Genomic DNA, 16,398 nt, shown 5'->3' on the forward strand with positions numbered 1-16,398 from the left:
TAAAAACTGCAATCTGTCTCTAGACTCACTTATAACTCACTATGGAAGCTCTTGGGAGGCAAAGATGTTTTTATACCCCACAGCAGCAGGGCGTCAGTTTTTGTGGTTGACTTGTAATAAGGGTAACATCTATACTGATTCAGAATCAGATGCAGTATAGTGTTTATACACTAGGAGCACACCAATCAGATAAAAACAGGATTTCAATTAAAACTTTGCATTGAATTTGCAAAAGCAGCACCGTTAGACATCCAAGGTAAAAAAAAAAAAAAAAAAAGGAATTGACTTTGGTTGAGTTGTAATTTAAACTCCAAACTTTGGATAAAAATTGGAAAACATTAGGGTCAAGCTGTGTTTTTAATAACGTGCTTCTCACTGTGGGTAGGAAGGGTCAGCAGGTATCATCTACAATAATACTTCATCATTATAAGGTGCATTTGGTTTAGATTAATCACACTTCTTAAAATATTACTCTAAAAGATTATACACTTGATTTGGGCGGTTGACAGGATCACAGAATACCAGATGTTAATGGTGATTTACCTAAAAGTTAAAGAAAGGTGTTCTTGCACAAACCCTCAAGTAAAGCCTGAGAAGTTTTACTTTTAACAACATGGATGATGCATGATATACAAATAAATTTTACCCATACAGAGTATTTTAGAGAGCAACAATCCTCATGCGTGGTCAGTGTACCAGTGATGCATAAGCTTATCAGGCTATTTAAGCGCCTCTCAATGATCAGACCTCAGTCATATTGAGAATCAGACTGATTAGGCTTCATATGAACTGTCTGTCTGCAGACACATGAGAGAAAGTCAATAGCAGGCCTGAAACAGGGCCGCTGCAGGCCTATTTAAAGCGGACAGAGGATCGTTGTGCAGCCTGCGCACTGGGCTTCATGAATGGGAGTCAGCAGCAGCCTCCTGCTGAATGGCTGACAGATCCAGGTCCGGATGAATGGGCTGAGCCTGAACAATGATTCTGGATCATCCTGAGCGGGCCTTTACGTCACATAACACCCCAGCAGGCCCTCGATTGACCACACTGTGGCCCCTTAATTAAGCATCCTAAGTGGATTAAAGGAGAAGCCCCTCTTTTTATTCAGAATGATCCCCCCCACCCTACATTTATTATTTTTTTTATTTTATGTATTCTGCCATGCTAATCCCGATGCGCACTCTTTTCCTCCCCTCGCCCTCTGATCCAGCCTATCGCACTTGTCTCTGTGCCATCCGGACCCGAATCTTGGCGCAGGTTTGTGCAGACGCTGACTATGATGGAGCGGCTCCAAACCGCAACAAACAAACAGATCATTTCCCCATTCTGCAATTATTCTAATATTAATCATTATTATTATCATTATCATCCATGAACTACAGTGCGTTTTTCTCCTGAGGAGAAAACGCGTCAGGAAGATTGGCTACAAAAGAGGTCGAAACGCAGCAGCAGCAGCAGCAGCAGCAGGACTCACCTCAACACAGGGCTGCTTTCATTGGATCCCAGAGGCGCTCCCGGTGTTTTCTAGTGGAAATGTTCACTCAGTAGAATCAGTCATGGTCACCGTGTCCCCCAGCTACTGTCCTCCTGTCCGGTTTATAGGAGCTGAGCGGCTGTCGGCTCTGCCTCCATCTCTGAACGGTGCAGTGGGCTGCAGCTGCCGCTTAACACCGGGCTCTGTCGCTCCTCAGACCTATAAAGCACCGGCAGTTAGAACAACACACACGCAACATCCGGCTCGGGCTTTCAAAATAAAGGCTTCTGACACCGCTATCCTGCGCTGTGCCACACAAGGACCACTTCACGCTTCTCTGTTTGTTTGACATATTTTGGAGTTTTATGAACCAAAAACAAAGTGGCATGTTACTATGCAGTAATTTATTTATTTATTTGTTGCTATATTGTTGTTTCCTTTTTTCAATAATTATATTATCTGTCTGGCCTAGGCAGATGTTTTTCCTCTCTACTGTCGCTACAAGCATGCTTAGTATGAGGGATTGCATTTGAGTCAATGAATCAATGCAATCAACTGGTTTTCCTTGGATAGACAACTTTGAATCAATTATCAATAACTGTATGATCTGGTGAACTGTAAAGTGCCTTGAGATGATTTGTGTTGTAAATTGGCGCTATATAGATAAATGGAATTGAAATTAACAAATAATAATAATTGAACTTCATTTATCCCACATTGGGGAAATTTACCTCTGCATTTAACCCATCCCCTTTGGGAGCAATGTGGGGTTAAGGGTCTTGCTCAGAGACCCAGAGTGGCAGTCTGTAGGATGGGTTTTTTTTTTTTTTTTTTACAGTGTCCTGTCTGGCAATGTGGCAATAAGAATAATTGTCTTGATGCTAAAAAGAGCCCAACAGATTTTACTTTCACAAATGAAGCAGTGCGGCTATCGCCATAGTGTTCCGCTTGATTTATGCATATAAATAGCTTTATTATAATTCATGCAGGGAGTATTACAGATTTTATGCAATTTCTCCTCAAGTTCATTCACATTGGATGGAATGCAACTGTGAAAATCTATTTAATTCTTTGTCAGTATAAGAATGTTATTTATGTTTGTACTTTGACTAGGCCAGAGGAACACAGAACTGTACTGAGTTTTTTTTTTTACTGTCCTGGCAGAGAAAAGAATCCCAAATAATGATGGTTTCATGTTGTTGTTTGTCGGCCATGTCTGGCAGTAGTGTGATACTCTTCATTTCCCTACAGGTGCATTCATTTTGGGAGGCTGAAACAATAGATTTACATATGATCCCTACAGGAGTGATGCGATACAAGGCTTCAAATATTGAGTTGTTGTTTTATTACCTAGTTGTAATTCAAATGTTTTTGCAGCTTTCTCCCTGACATGTCTGCTGTTTTTCCTAGTCTTCATGAAGCTGTTTCATCACCAGTGTTCTCTCACACACCAATGAGGCCTTCACAGAGCATTGGTGTTTATACTAAGAATAGCTTACAATCTGGTGTACTAAATTTACTAGACTAGTGCATTTTGATAACAATCGATCACAAAAAATCTTCTAAGAGTTATCAAAGCAAAAGAGGCTAAATAGAAACACATAGGGGAATTTTGAGATTGTTATTAGCTACAAAAGAGAGAAAATGCATATAACATTTTCCGTCTACTAAACAAATTAGGCACTACTTTCTGTCTATAACATAGAATACACTGTGGTTATAGCTTTAAAGTTACAAAGTGTGAAAAGAGACACATTTGTGTAACTTTTGCAAACAAGGTAAAACAATATTAAAAATGTAAATACACAGAAAGGCCACTGAACAGGTCTGTGGTCTGTTTCTTTTTGCACTTACGCAGCTCCGTTTTATTCTCGTCATCTGAGGAGGCAGAAATCAAAAGTGAACCAGATGCAACAGAGATCACTCAGAAAAACAGCAATGCTGATTGAAGGAGGATCTGGCAAATATAAGTGTAATTAACATTTTATTAATGTTGTAAATGAAGACCAATTATGCAGAACTGCAGATAAGACAAAAAGTAAAATCTGAAAATACAGACAGTATAACAGCCAGAATTTACAGTTCTGTTTGAAGGAAGTCATGGATCTCACATAATTTGGAAAAGGAAATAAAAATGAGTAAAACAATGTATAAAAATACACTTGAAAATATTAGGGCAGTTTTAGATATTAGATATTAGAGCAAATTTGCACTAAAATCAAATGCAGACAGTCATACAATATGAGGCTAAACATCGTTAAGCAGAGTTTTTTTTTTTTTTTTAGATTTTTAATTCAAAGGGAACTGAAACTTCTGAGAATGGGACATTCTCATCAATCACCAAATGTTTTGTTTTTTTCCCTGAGTTCAGCTTTTTCCTCAGCATTTTTTGTTTAAGTCGCAAAATTAAGCTACAGGATGAAGTTGTGAAACAGTTTTGCATTTCGCATTAGATATTTAGTGATCAAACAAAGCAGAAGCTTTATGCTCAGTCCTATTATGTTTAGCCCAACATGTTTTCTTGAATGCCAAAATATTAGGTTTTAGTTGGTCAGATTCTTGTTGTTGTGTTATTATGGGAAACATCCCTAAGCTGGCTTTGATCCTTCACAGGTCCAGCCGCTGGTTCACTTCATTAAAGAGCGACACTGGAGAACATTAGAGAATGGTAAAATCATTGTCATGTTCAAGAAACTAGTTTGAGATGCCCTGGTTTTAATTTATCTGAGCCCCTATTACATTTTACACTGGTCTATCCACTCTCCCCTTAGCTTTAACAAATTTAATTTACTGCTCAGTCGATATATTCAGAATTTTTGGGTATCCCATGTAACCCTTAAAGAAGTGTGTTTAGTGAATCACCACCAGATCAGCAGATGATGAAGTAGTAATTTCCGTAATCTAGAACCAGCAGCCATGTCACAAACACGGTCACTTAAATCCACTTCCTTCATGCTCGATTTTAACCTTAGCCATTTTCATCAAACTGAAATCGAAATGCTGAAAAGTGAGTGACTGGTTTGCTTTTTGTTATTGGAACAGACATACTTGATTAAGTGACCATGAAGTATTGACTGAACTGTTGTCAGTAAATTATTATTATTGTTAATTTAGTAAAGAACAACAACTGTAAAGGAATATTTCAGGTTATTTGAGACGGGCCTACCACGAATGCGCCAGTTAATCATGAAAAGCTTCCTCTTCTTCACTGATACTAACTGCTCAAAGCCTTTTAACTAAACTCCAGGCTCTCTTTTTCAATGTATGACAAACCAAAGTATTGATATGTTTTCAATCTATTCAGATTAGTGAGATTTAGGCCGGACTCTTTGGTGTTTCTGAAACTTAAATCATTTATGTCTGGGAAACATTCTGAAATGGTGATTTGTGTTTTTGTCTCTTCTCACTTAGATTGCTGTTGGAGTGATTCAGTCTTTGTTCTCTGGTCTGCAGCTTTCTCTCATCTTTTAACCGTGATCCAAAAAAGAACTCAGCACCCGTGTTTTCCCCCAGACTCTAATTTCTGCTGATGCATTGTACAGTTCATTTTAGGATTCTTATTTTTGTTTTAAGTGTTTGAGTAACCATGCCTCGGTGTACCTCTCTGAGCCTCTTCATCCCCACTCCAGTCTTCATGTTGGCTGAACAGCGGCTCTTTCAGGTCCCATGTTACACTCAGAGGGTCGGGTCTTCTCTACTGCTGCACATCAGAGACAGTTTTCACTTTACTACTACTTTACTACTATTAAAACTCAGCTTAAAACCTATTTCCATTCCTTATTAACATGAGACTTTATTTTACCTTTTTAAAAAAAATTTTATCGTTTTTTGTATTATTAACTTTTAATGTAATGTTTATAGTTTTGCAGCTTTGTTTAGCACTTTCTCTAAGCTTTGGCCATTTTTAAGTGCTTTATAAATAGAGTATTTATTACAGCTACTTTAAAATATGTAAATGATCTTTTAGCCACACTTGATAAGAAACAGAATGTTGAATCGTTTTTTATAGACTTGTCTAAAGCTTTCAGTACAGTTGGCTGTAACACTTTAAGGTGAAGGCTTTTAAGTTTGAGACTCTCAGAGCAAATAGTCGCATGGCTCTCAGATGAGTTTATGTCAGTTCAAAGGGTGCACCCCCGAGGGGTCTATTTTAGGTCCTCTTTTATTTACTGTATAAATAACCTGTGTCAAAATGTGGTGCAATTCTGTATTTTATACTGATGACATAGTCATTTATTGAGTTGCATGATCTTATGAGTTGGTACCCATCGTAACCCATCATGGAAAGTTTTATTCTGGGATAGGATGGCCTTCAACGGGCGCCATTATCCGTTCATTTTTATATTCAAGGTAATTCTTGGTCCTTTTCAAATCTCCTTGTGTGAAATGATAACACAAAAGAGCATCAACCAATACTCTTTGTGTTAATTGAACTTGGAAAAAAGGTTTTCTCGTTACCTAAACCCCACGACATGGGTAGCATTGTAAATGCCTTGCAGCTTGATATCTGTGAGGGAGTTTAAAGCTAGACTGGTGTTTTTTTCAGAGATTACCTTTTTAAACTGTCATTTTACTAATTCTGTCTCATGACACACTTAACAAATTGTGTTCACTTTTTTTAATAGTCTGGTATCTATAGTATAAAGTTTTACATATAATGTTTTGTGACTGTTTTATTTTTTTATTTCTAGCTTGCCATGTCTCTTTTAAACAGAGATTATTAATCTTCTTGGTGATTTTTATGGTTAAATTAATGTTTATGGTTAATAATGATAAAAATGACAAAAGCCCTCGGGGTGAGGTGATGGATCTGTCTGTACCCACAGTACAATAATGTCACTGGTTACTTTCACTTCTATATTTTGTTAGGCGTTTTAATCTTGGTTTATTTTTTTTGATAAGTTAAGATCCATGTAGAGTTTCTGTTATATTTTGTACCCACTTTTGCTGTCTTTTTCTGCTTTTGTTATCTTAAGCTGCTGGAATTTGACTCATTCCAAAAGATGAAGTCAAGTCAAAGTCAAAATCTTTCTCTTTAGAATAGAGAAGCGAGAAACTCATACCAAGAGTTTTGACGCCAAAATTTATTTTCTTTCTGTCTTTTGAGAGAAAAGCTATTTTTTTAAAAGGAAAGGCAACAAGGGAAGTCAAAGATTCCTGGAATTCAACGATTTATGAAATAACATGATGGCTTTTTTATTTATCTGAACTCTTATGGTTTAACTGGGTCTTAGCAGAACAAGACCAACAATATATCTGTAATGCAATTATTTTGATTTATTTTTATAAGATTACTTTGTCAAACCATAATGACTTCAACTATTTGTCTGTCTGTCTGTCTGTCTGGAAGGACATAGTGCATCAATGATAATTTTGAATTTCATTAACATTAATGTGCCAGGAGAGTCTGTCTCGTACCCAGGAAGTTCATGCTAATCACCTTAAAATAATAGTTATATTGAAAATTGCATTGTTTGTTGAACCAGACAGCTATGATCAATGTACACCTTGAGCATGGTGCAGACAGGCTAAATAAGTTTATCAAGTTTGGCAAGCAGTGAAAAAAGATGCATGTCCTGCTGAATCGCCGGCTCTGGTTAGAAACAAGAGGAGGCGCAGATGTGCACCCGAGTGGGTGCACATCCTGTACCAGTTCCTTTACTTGTAGAAATGGCCTTACAATTATTCTGGGCTGACTTGAAAAAGCAAACATTCACAAACAAAAAATATTTAATAATTAGCTCAAATATTTGCCTTATGAATTATCCAAAAATATAAGTAACCCAAGAACAGAATACTACAAACTATAAATAGCTCAGACAACTGCAACCTTACTTCTATTGCTTAATGTTTAATACATATAGTGCCATTTATATACAGTTGTTAGAAAAAAACAATAAAATATTGGAATGTAAACATTAAAATAACCAGAGTAAATGAGTGGTGTGTCACAGTTTGATGTATTTAAAAAAATCCATCCATCATCTGACACACTTGTCCCGAGGGGTGCTGGTGCCTATCTCCAGCTGTCTATGGGCAAGAGGCAGGGTCCACCCTGGACAGGTCTCCAGTACATCACAGGGCAACACAGAGACAAACAACCATTTACACACACACACCTAAGGAGAATTTAGATAAGTCAATTAACCTAACAGTAATGTTTTTGGACTGTGGGAGGAAGCCAGAGAATCTCCCTGTAGAAAGACCCTGGGCCAGGAATTGAGCCCAGAACCTTCTTGCTGTAAGGCAGCAGTGCTACCCACTGCACCACTGAGCAGCCCTATTAAAAAAAATCATCACTCTGAATTATGAAAGAGGTTCCCTCTTTCTGATGCTCTATTATTAAGTTTGGTAAGCTACTGTCTGCTGGAGTGAGATCCAAAGATCCAAAGATCTGAGTCCTTCAGAAAGAATAAAAGTCAAGTGTGTAATTCAAAGAGCTGAAGGTAGCTGTTCAACAAATAGTCTGCTAAGGTGCTTGCTCTTCAAAACTGTGTCCTTTGTTCCTGAGGTGAAAGTATACAGCTGAATCTTGCCAAGTGCTGCTGGCTCTCCTATGCTGTGTCATTTGTTTACAAAGTTGTTGTTTGGATTCTCCAATAAAGGAGGCTGTACAGTCCTCGCTACACTGGATTGCATAAACAACACCCATCAGCTTAGATTTGGGTGTTCTGTCTCTGGGATGAAGCAGTTTTGTCTGTGTGTGTTAAGGGTTTAAAATCCACTGGAATGTTATGTTTGGAGAAAATCCTGAGTTTCTCAGAAATTCCTGACACATGGAATTCCGACATTTTCTCATCTGTGTTTGTTACATAGAGTGTTTTTTCTTCCTGTTAGTATTTTTGTCTGATTTAACAAACACCAAGTTTAGATAACCACACTGCAAGTGATTTCCTAAAATGTGTGTGATCTTTTCATTTCTTGCCTGTAATTGAGAGAATATTGTCGACCCAAAAACCATGAGTTCTAATAACAGAAAGTTCATGTACCAGGGAGTGATTTGGGTCAAAATGCTGATATTTGTCTGTATGTGTAGCTTTAAAGGTAAACCTCAGTATTAATTCTCTTATAGTCCACGATGTTCAAAGCCCAGTCCAGAAAGGGCAACACGTTGTTCTTGGCATCCTCTTTAGTGAACTTGATGTTTCTGAATGCCTCAACATGAGTTTGGATTTTGGCCAAAGCGTCATCCACGTGTCTGATTGGTGGTTTTATCTTGTACGTGCTGACTGCTCTGCTTTCCACCTCCTCCATATACGGTAGGTACTGGTAGCAATGGGTGAAACTGGGGTGCCCTTGCCACATCCACGCTTCTGTTGGTAAAAGCTATCACTGTATTTTAAGTATGTAGTTGATAGGCAGAGGTCCAGGCGTTGCAAATCTGGTGAGGTTGTAAAATGTTCCTCTCTTTCAAGGTTGTGTTCCAGTGTTCCAGTTGTGTTCTGACTGTGTTTACTGCCTCTCATGTGGGAATGCAGGTGAAGAGAGGTTACATTGACAGAAACTAGAGTCTCACCTGGTGCTGGTTTAAAATGCCAGACTTTGATAAGGGAAATCTGTGGAGTTTTGTATGGAGCCAAAATAGGTGCAAGATGTATTGCAATATTGTGTATAAGCGTGTTAATGTATGTCGACAATTGCTCTTTAGTAAGACCCTTTCCTTGTATATTTTTATTATAGGCCAGATATACATGACAAGGCGTCCCCTGGAGACAGTTTATAGTGGAGTCTACAATTGATGGCTTTCTCTCTTTCCTGTGTTTGGCCCTAATCTGGTATTTTCTATTGGTAGTGTTTGTCGGTTGACTTATCAGGTCCTTGTGGGTGTTACCATCCATTAGTAGATACATCATTTCCTCATGGTAGTTCGTTGTGTTGAGCACCACAGTTCATCTTTCTTTCTCTGCTGGCAAAATCACCTGGAATGTGTTTCGGTTTATGGATCTTCATGCGGCTTAAAAACATCAGTGCTCCAAGCTCTAGTGTAAGCCAAGAGAAGTGATAAAGACTGCTAAATATATGTCGAAACATTTTCTGAAATAAATGAGCAATACTCCAGTGTACAGATCTTGCTGTCCAGTTAAGTTTACCCTGAAATTCCAGAAGATGCAACAATAGGCCCCTAAAAGTCCTAAAATATCATCACTGGACCTACAACAGACTCTGTGTACACTTAAAAAGAGACTGTACAGACTTTGCACTTCATGGATGGTGTTCAAGGTCAGGTGAAAGAGTGCGAGAGAGAGAAATTGTATACAAAGGTCATTCCCTTTAGAGTAAAGTCTCTGGTCATTTGAAGCTACAATCAAATTAACTGGAAGCCAAGAACAGAGACAGCTTTTCATGAAAACCAGCTGTGAAGCATGGAGGTGTAAATGTCATGGTTTGGGGATGCTTTGCTGTGTAGGGAAGAGTCAAACTTACCATCATTGAATCCACCAGGATTCTAAGGTGTATCACAAGGTGTAGCACAACTGTCCGTCCATCCATCCATCCCGTTTACCATAAAAAATAAATCTAACTTACTTATTTTAACTGTATTGCTAACAAGGGGTGTAAGTTATCAATAAAGGACGTAATCTAAAGTTGGTTAATGATTAATTGATTGGCTGCCATTTTCTTAAAAACACTTTTTCTTGTATCAACAGTTCATTAAATTGAGGGCAACATTTTTAGAATATCACAGTGGGGCTGGTGCCTATCTTCAGGAGTCTATGGGTGAATATTAGCATAGGCCACAATATGACCACCATCAACTCCACTAAAAGCTGTCTGAATTGTAAGAAATGGGATCTTTTGGACCAATAAATCTCCTATAAAGTTGAGGGGTAACATAAAAAATGATTAACAAGAAATGTGAGGCGTAAAGCAATATTTCCTCAGACTAATAGAGGCTGGTAAAGTTATTTCAACCGGTTGGTCGTGCTAAAGTAATGAAACTAGTTTTAGGGGGTAGGGTGTCCTAACCTTTTTCTCTACCTGCTTGATTACACACATTTAATATATTTCAAGAGTAAAACCAGGTAACATTTGCTGTGCAAGAACATTTTAATAACTTTTTTTCTGCGGAGATATTGCACTGATATTAAAACATTTAAAAGAGGTATCCAGAGTTTTTCTACAACTGAACCAGGCAGAAATATTTTCAAATGTATTTATTGACACTGAAAGACATAAAACTGAAATAACAGTGACTTGTATTATCCAAATTTTAATTAGTTTCAGATCAGTGTTTTACCCCAATTTGTACTCTCTTCTGACAATTGCATCCTGAGTCTCCATTCATGGAGGAACAGCGTAATGTGATTAGCTTTCCTTCTACAAGCAGCTTGTTTTGCGATCGTGACTTCTCATATGTCTCTGTGCTGCTTTCCTCTCAGTAAGTGACACAGCGGGCTTAGCTTCATTATAATCCTCCCTGAGAGGATTGGATCTGTTGGGTTAAAGGCTAAAACAATCTCCCAGCACCCGGCTGCAGACAAGTGGTGGAATGGAGATGATCAGCTACTTCACCAGGATGTTATTTAGCCTTTGGCCTTAATCAAGCCACAAATTAATCTCATTTTCCAAACTCATAACTCAGCAGCTTTAAACCTATGACAAGCAAATCTTTTATCAGCAATAAACATAATAATTGAACTGTATTTATCTAACGTTGGAGAAATGTATCTCTACATTTAACCCATCCCCTTGTGGAGCAGTGGGCTGCCATAGTGTGGCGCCTGGGGAGCAGTGTGGGGTTAAGAGTGTTGTTCAGGAACCCAAAGTGGCAGTCTTTAGGATTGGAACTGGGTTATTGCAACCTTCTCAGAGCACAAGCGCACTGCTCTAACCCACTAGGCCAACACTCCCCCCAACAGGAAACTATATAGGAGCACGATGTGAAGCATTGATCAATAAAATGTCATGGTTTTCTTAAGAGATCTGACCCACATGCAGTAAACAAAGAACCAAGGTAAATGTTTGAACAGGTTTATTGATGAAACCAGCGGGGTTGGATTCAGGAAACACAGTGAACTGGTAAACCGGAACTGGAAGAGGGAAGGGAAGTTTCAGTGATTAGTTCAGGATCTGTGGGTACTTTGAACGATGACTTGGAGAGACAGTAAAAAACGGGACTCACGTTAGTGGAGAAAACTTTCCTCCCAGATTCCAGTCGGTGTGGGTTTTTCCAGAGGTTGAGACTCGTTGGAGGACGGACAGGTATAGACTTGGTTTGACCCTGAGGAGCTATTGAGCGGACTGTCACTCGGGAATCCAGGAGGACTTGAACGGAACTTGTGGAGGTTTATCCCCTGCTCAGTGTGAGACTCAAACAATCCTTCCAGGGGGAGAAGGCCAAACATCCAGCTTGCAGTAAAGGCTTCCTGCCGAAAAGGCAAAGACAAAAACTAGGTAAGGCTCAGCGAAAAACCAAAGACTGAGTTTGACTCAGCAAAACTCAGCTTGGCTAGAGTACCCAAAACTGGCAAACACACTGGCGCAGAGGTAGTAACAGTCCATGGCTCAAATAGTCCTCATTGATGAGTCAACCAGCCACAGGTGTGTGAGAGGACTAACGAGGACAGGGCACCACCTGGTGGTGGAGGCAGAGAAAGACACAAAAACACAACCCACACAAACTGGATTCCTAACAAACAGCATTAAGACAACCAGTCTGAACACTGTCAATATTTGATGTAAAACCTATTAAGGACTTTGTAATTTTTTCAAAATCCTCAAATATCTTTAAAGTTGAGGAGTTAAAGCAGAGTCCATACATCAGCTCCACATCTGGATACCATTCAGTGTGTGTTTCTGCTAAACTCCTTTTTCCTGCTCAAATGATTCCTTTTTGAAAGATTTCTTGTTATTTGCAAACCTTCCTCTATGCCCCCGCTGCATATAAATGAGAACTAGTCTCAAATTTAAGCTTTTATTTAACTTGCCTGCAAGCTGAATTGATCATTCTGGCTTACAGGTTATTTTTTATTGGATTAAGTTAAACTTGTGGGGAAAACAAAGACGATCAGAAATTTTAGGCCTTTTACATCTCCTTACGCCTCCTAATGATTAATTTCCATCTGTGAGTTATATTTGTGTGTTTTTTGTCACTTAATCTTTGTTTCCAAACTTCATGCCTAGGAGTTTGGCCCTGCATGAGTTGGATGCTGTCTATCAGGAAGCATTAAGCTTCATAAAGAACTCTAGAGTTCTTCCCCACCACTGTAATTTATTTCAATGGGTGAACTGGCGAACATTAACAATTATGCATTGGTGTATTTTAATCTATAAAAGTATCTTTGGACTCTTGTCTTCTTATGTAACTTGCTCTTATTATTTTCTTAGCTTATTTAATTGAGTCAAATATTTTATTTCCCTATATTTTTACTGTTTTTTGTTTTATCAAACAATTTTTCAATAACAGAGATACCCTTTTTTCTCAAAAATAAAAATGGAAAATAAATGAATCCAGAAAATCTGTGACATTTGCTAATTGATGGCATGAATAGAAGACAACCCAGGAATATGGAATATGGACAAAATGCATACAATCATTTCTAGTACTGTTTCTAGGACATACTGTTGGACAGCGGGAGTCAGACTAAATGCACATCTTCATAGATGGACACAGATCAGCCGGCAACCCGTGGTAGATGGACAGGGCTCAATCAGATTTTGGCAAAGGAGAAGGCTGGAATGAAACAACACAACAAACCATCAAAATTGAAAAATCCATTAACGTGTTTTATTTGGAGTAAAGATTTTTGCACCCTTAGGTTGTTTGAAGAAAGGACGACATTGTTAAAGCTGCTCAGCGTTTGAAGCTCGGGGGCTCTGGACTAAATTCAGGAAATGTGATTGTATCGGTTGGTTACATGCAAAGTTTGGGGGGAAATTAAAATCTAACATTCAAATTTGCTTTCTTTGCTGTTTAGAACTAACGGTGGCACATTGATCCCATTTTAAAAATACAGTGTCTCTCATTCTTTGCAGCTCAAGGAAATGAAGCTCCTCCTGTTTCAGGAGATGAATGTAAAACATCCTTCAGTTCAGTAAATGGTTTCTTTTTTTAAGATAAGAAGAATCCAATATTTATTAATAAGTTTTATTATTTTGATTGACAAACTAACATATTGCTAACAAATCCGTGTAACTAATCCAAGGAAGGTTCACTGTAATGTTCCTGAACAGAAAAAAACTCTTAGCATATCCTTGCAAGTTAAAATCTAGAACGAAGCCAAGGGGACACTTCAGAGAAACAAAACAAGTTCTTGATGTTGTGACAGTGTTGTCTTTGTCTCCTTCCACAGAACCTCGCCCCTTATTGATCCTTAAACACTTCCTGCCGGAAGGAATCGACAGGAGCACTGAGGGGACAGCGGGCACTTCAGCCTCCTGCTTCTCCTCAGGTCCCCAAGACAAGACAGACTGTTACACTCTTACATCCCGTTACTGTTTGCCTCACCTAACAGGTGTTAATTTCTCCTATGTTCCTACGCCCTCATACTGGCAAAAAGTTTCCTGTTTTACAGAAAATAACCTACAGGACTGTGCTTGTGGTCTAGGTTAGATAGGTAAAACTAAACTACAGTCAAAAATGTACAATTTCTGGGCGTGCAGATGGAGCAGCGGTTAGCGCGCACAACCCACGTACGGAGGCTTTAGACTTCTACCTGGCCGACCCGGGTTTGAATCTGACCTGCGGTCCTTTCTCAAATGTCTCTCCCCCTCACTAGCCACTAGTACTGCAAAAACTAAAAAAAATAAAATAGTAAGATTTCTGAAAACAGATGTAATGTTGGAGATAAAGATAAGAGATTGTCTGCCGCAGGAAATTTTATGACAGCTGGCTATGATATCTGTTCCTTGAAATTTGAAAGCATGGAAATCGTGGTCTTTAAAGAGGAGATAGACTCCTGGATTCACTCTTTATAGTAAACCCTTAGGGATTTAATGAGGAATTGGTGATCATGACGTGTCTGAATTACATGAGCTTAAATATTTCTCGGTTCATGTGTTCTTGTGTGTAGTATTTTGCTTGTTATCACTGTTAGAGTGCTACTGATTTAACTGACAAAGTTTTGCACAGATGGTTTCTACTTTAGGCCGACTGCTCAACCTGCCTCTGATTGGCTTAGAGGTTTTCTACTGAATAGACATGTTATTTGTCTTGGATTTTCAATGAGCTGCATGTAGCCGATACTTGTTTTTGCATCATAGCCACGGAGTGTTGATCATCCAGATATTTTGCATCCCTGTCGCTGCTACATCTCATTCATTCCTCAATCGCTCGCCCTTCCACCCTCATTTATCCTCCTTTGGAAGAAACAAAGACATAGTTTCATGTTTTTTTTTTTATGCCTGAAAAAATCTAACAGAAAAAAAAGCGCCTGAGTTGATTTCCTGTAAAAGCATCTAAAGAGCTTCAGACAGAAATTGGCCTCTTGGGGCTGTTTGATGATTAGTGCGTTAGCAGGCTTTAATAAACATCAGAAACTGCTCCCTTATCTCATCAAGACCAGAAATACACAGCATAGATGTACTTCTAGGTTTAGTTACACACAAACAGCAGAAAAAAACAGTCTAAATATCTCAGTCTCACTTCGATCTATGTTTATTTTCTTTTTGTTGGTCCCTATCATTTATTATGATCTCATATATATCATAATCCAGATTTGAAGTATAGCTCTGTGAGTTAAGCTTTTGTTTTTACACTTTTCTTTAAAAACTACATTAAAAGACTAATAACTGTCCTCACACTAGATTCTCTTTGGATTTCTACCTTCTGTTTAGATGTGTTGGTAGGTTTACAGCAGAGCTACCTTTAGTTCAACTTTGAGAGGATGGACTAAACAGATCCCTGTGAAATGTTCATGCTTTAGTTAAATAATAAAGATGCAGCTTTAACCATCTTTATTCCTGACCTGGCTGCCGGGTTTTCATGAAGCCTCTCATAAAAACCCACTAAAATACAAATACATTTTTGTTTGTGACATCAAAATGTGAAAAAAGTGTGAATTATGTTGTATTTGGGTTAAAAATATAGATCATATTTTCCCTGTATGTGTGTTGGGCTGCAGGCTGGTGTTAAGATATCACCACACTGAGTCGGATTCTGCAAATGCTCCAATGAGGCGTCAATTTGGAAGCAACTCTGATCCTCAAACTGCTGCAGGAACACTGATGTGTGTGTAGATGTTCGCTCTTCGTTTGCATCCTCCTGTGGAGCTTTCAGGAGGTGATGTGTGTAATGATGTCATTCCATCCAGGCCGGGGGTCGGCCCAACATAGAACAGGAAATAACAGCATCAATGACATGGTAAACAACACCAGCACACAACAGGGAGGAAAGAACGTGTAGTGAATGGATTAAAAATCTGTTATAGAAAACAAATATCTACAGTAAAGAGCCGGGAGTTTTTAGTTAAGTGCATAATTTGATTTTCTTTTTCCTGGAATTTCTATAATTATTATTATTTATTATTAAAAAGCTATAGCTCTTTCAAAATATAATTTGTTTCTACTTAACACATCGTTACTTTAGCATATAAACCTGCCCCTGATTAGCTTATATGAAACAACTAATTATTATAGAGGTTATAATATCGGCAAAATAACTCACCACCCAGGGCAGCACATTCCACTGCAGGGGATCCCAAAGATTTTACCCTCAATATAGACATGTTTCTGACCAATGAAATACAGTGATGTGTGTGATGTCAAGCAGTGGCGAAACGCTGAAGCAAATCAGAGGTCTGTATTTTTATTCCACTACAAGTTATAGGAATTATTTTATTGGGGATAATTTGATGACTTGGATGGTTCTTCTTATGACCTCCTCTACTAAAGAAATACAAAATACATTTCTCATGATGATACCCACAGGCATATAAACCCTAACCGACTAGTCGCTTGAATCAATTTCATTTCTTACCTTTACA

General features: G+C 38.4%; 1 protein-coding gene across 1 annotated transcript in view; it reads right to left on the reverse strand.

Moving 5' to 3' along the window:
• The window catches only part of LOC119797315 (SH2B adapter protein 2), a 30,831-nt gene extending 29,125 nt beyond the window's left edge, over positions 1–1,706 (reverse strand). The window contains exon 1 of the mRNA XM_038306350.1: positions 1,475–1,706. The gene's annotated coding sequence lies outside the window, so the exon portion shown is untranslated. The remainder of the gene's footprint in view (positions 1–1,474) is intronic.
• Between the last annotated feature and the right edge of the window lie 14,692 nt (positions 1,707–16,398).

Source organism: Cyprinodon tularosa, unplaced genomic scaffold, assembly GCF_016077235.1.
Source record: "Cyprinodon tularosa strain WSP-4 unplaced genomic scaffold, ASM1607723v1 ctg58, whole genome shotgun sequence".
NCBI classification, from domain to species: Eukaryota; Metazoa; Chordata; class Actinopteri; order Cyprinodontiformes; family Cyprinodontidae; genus Cyprinodon; species Cyprinodon tularosa.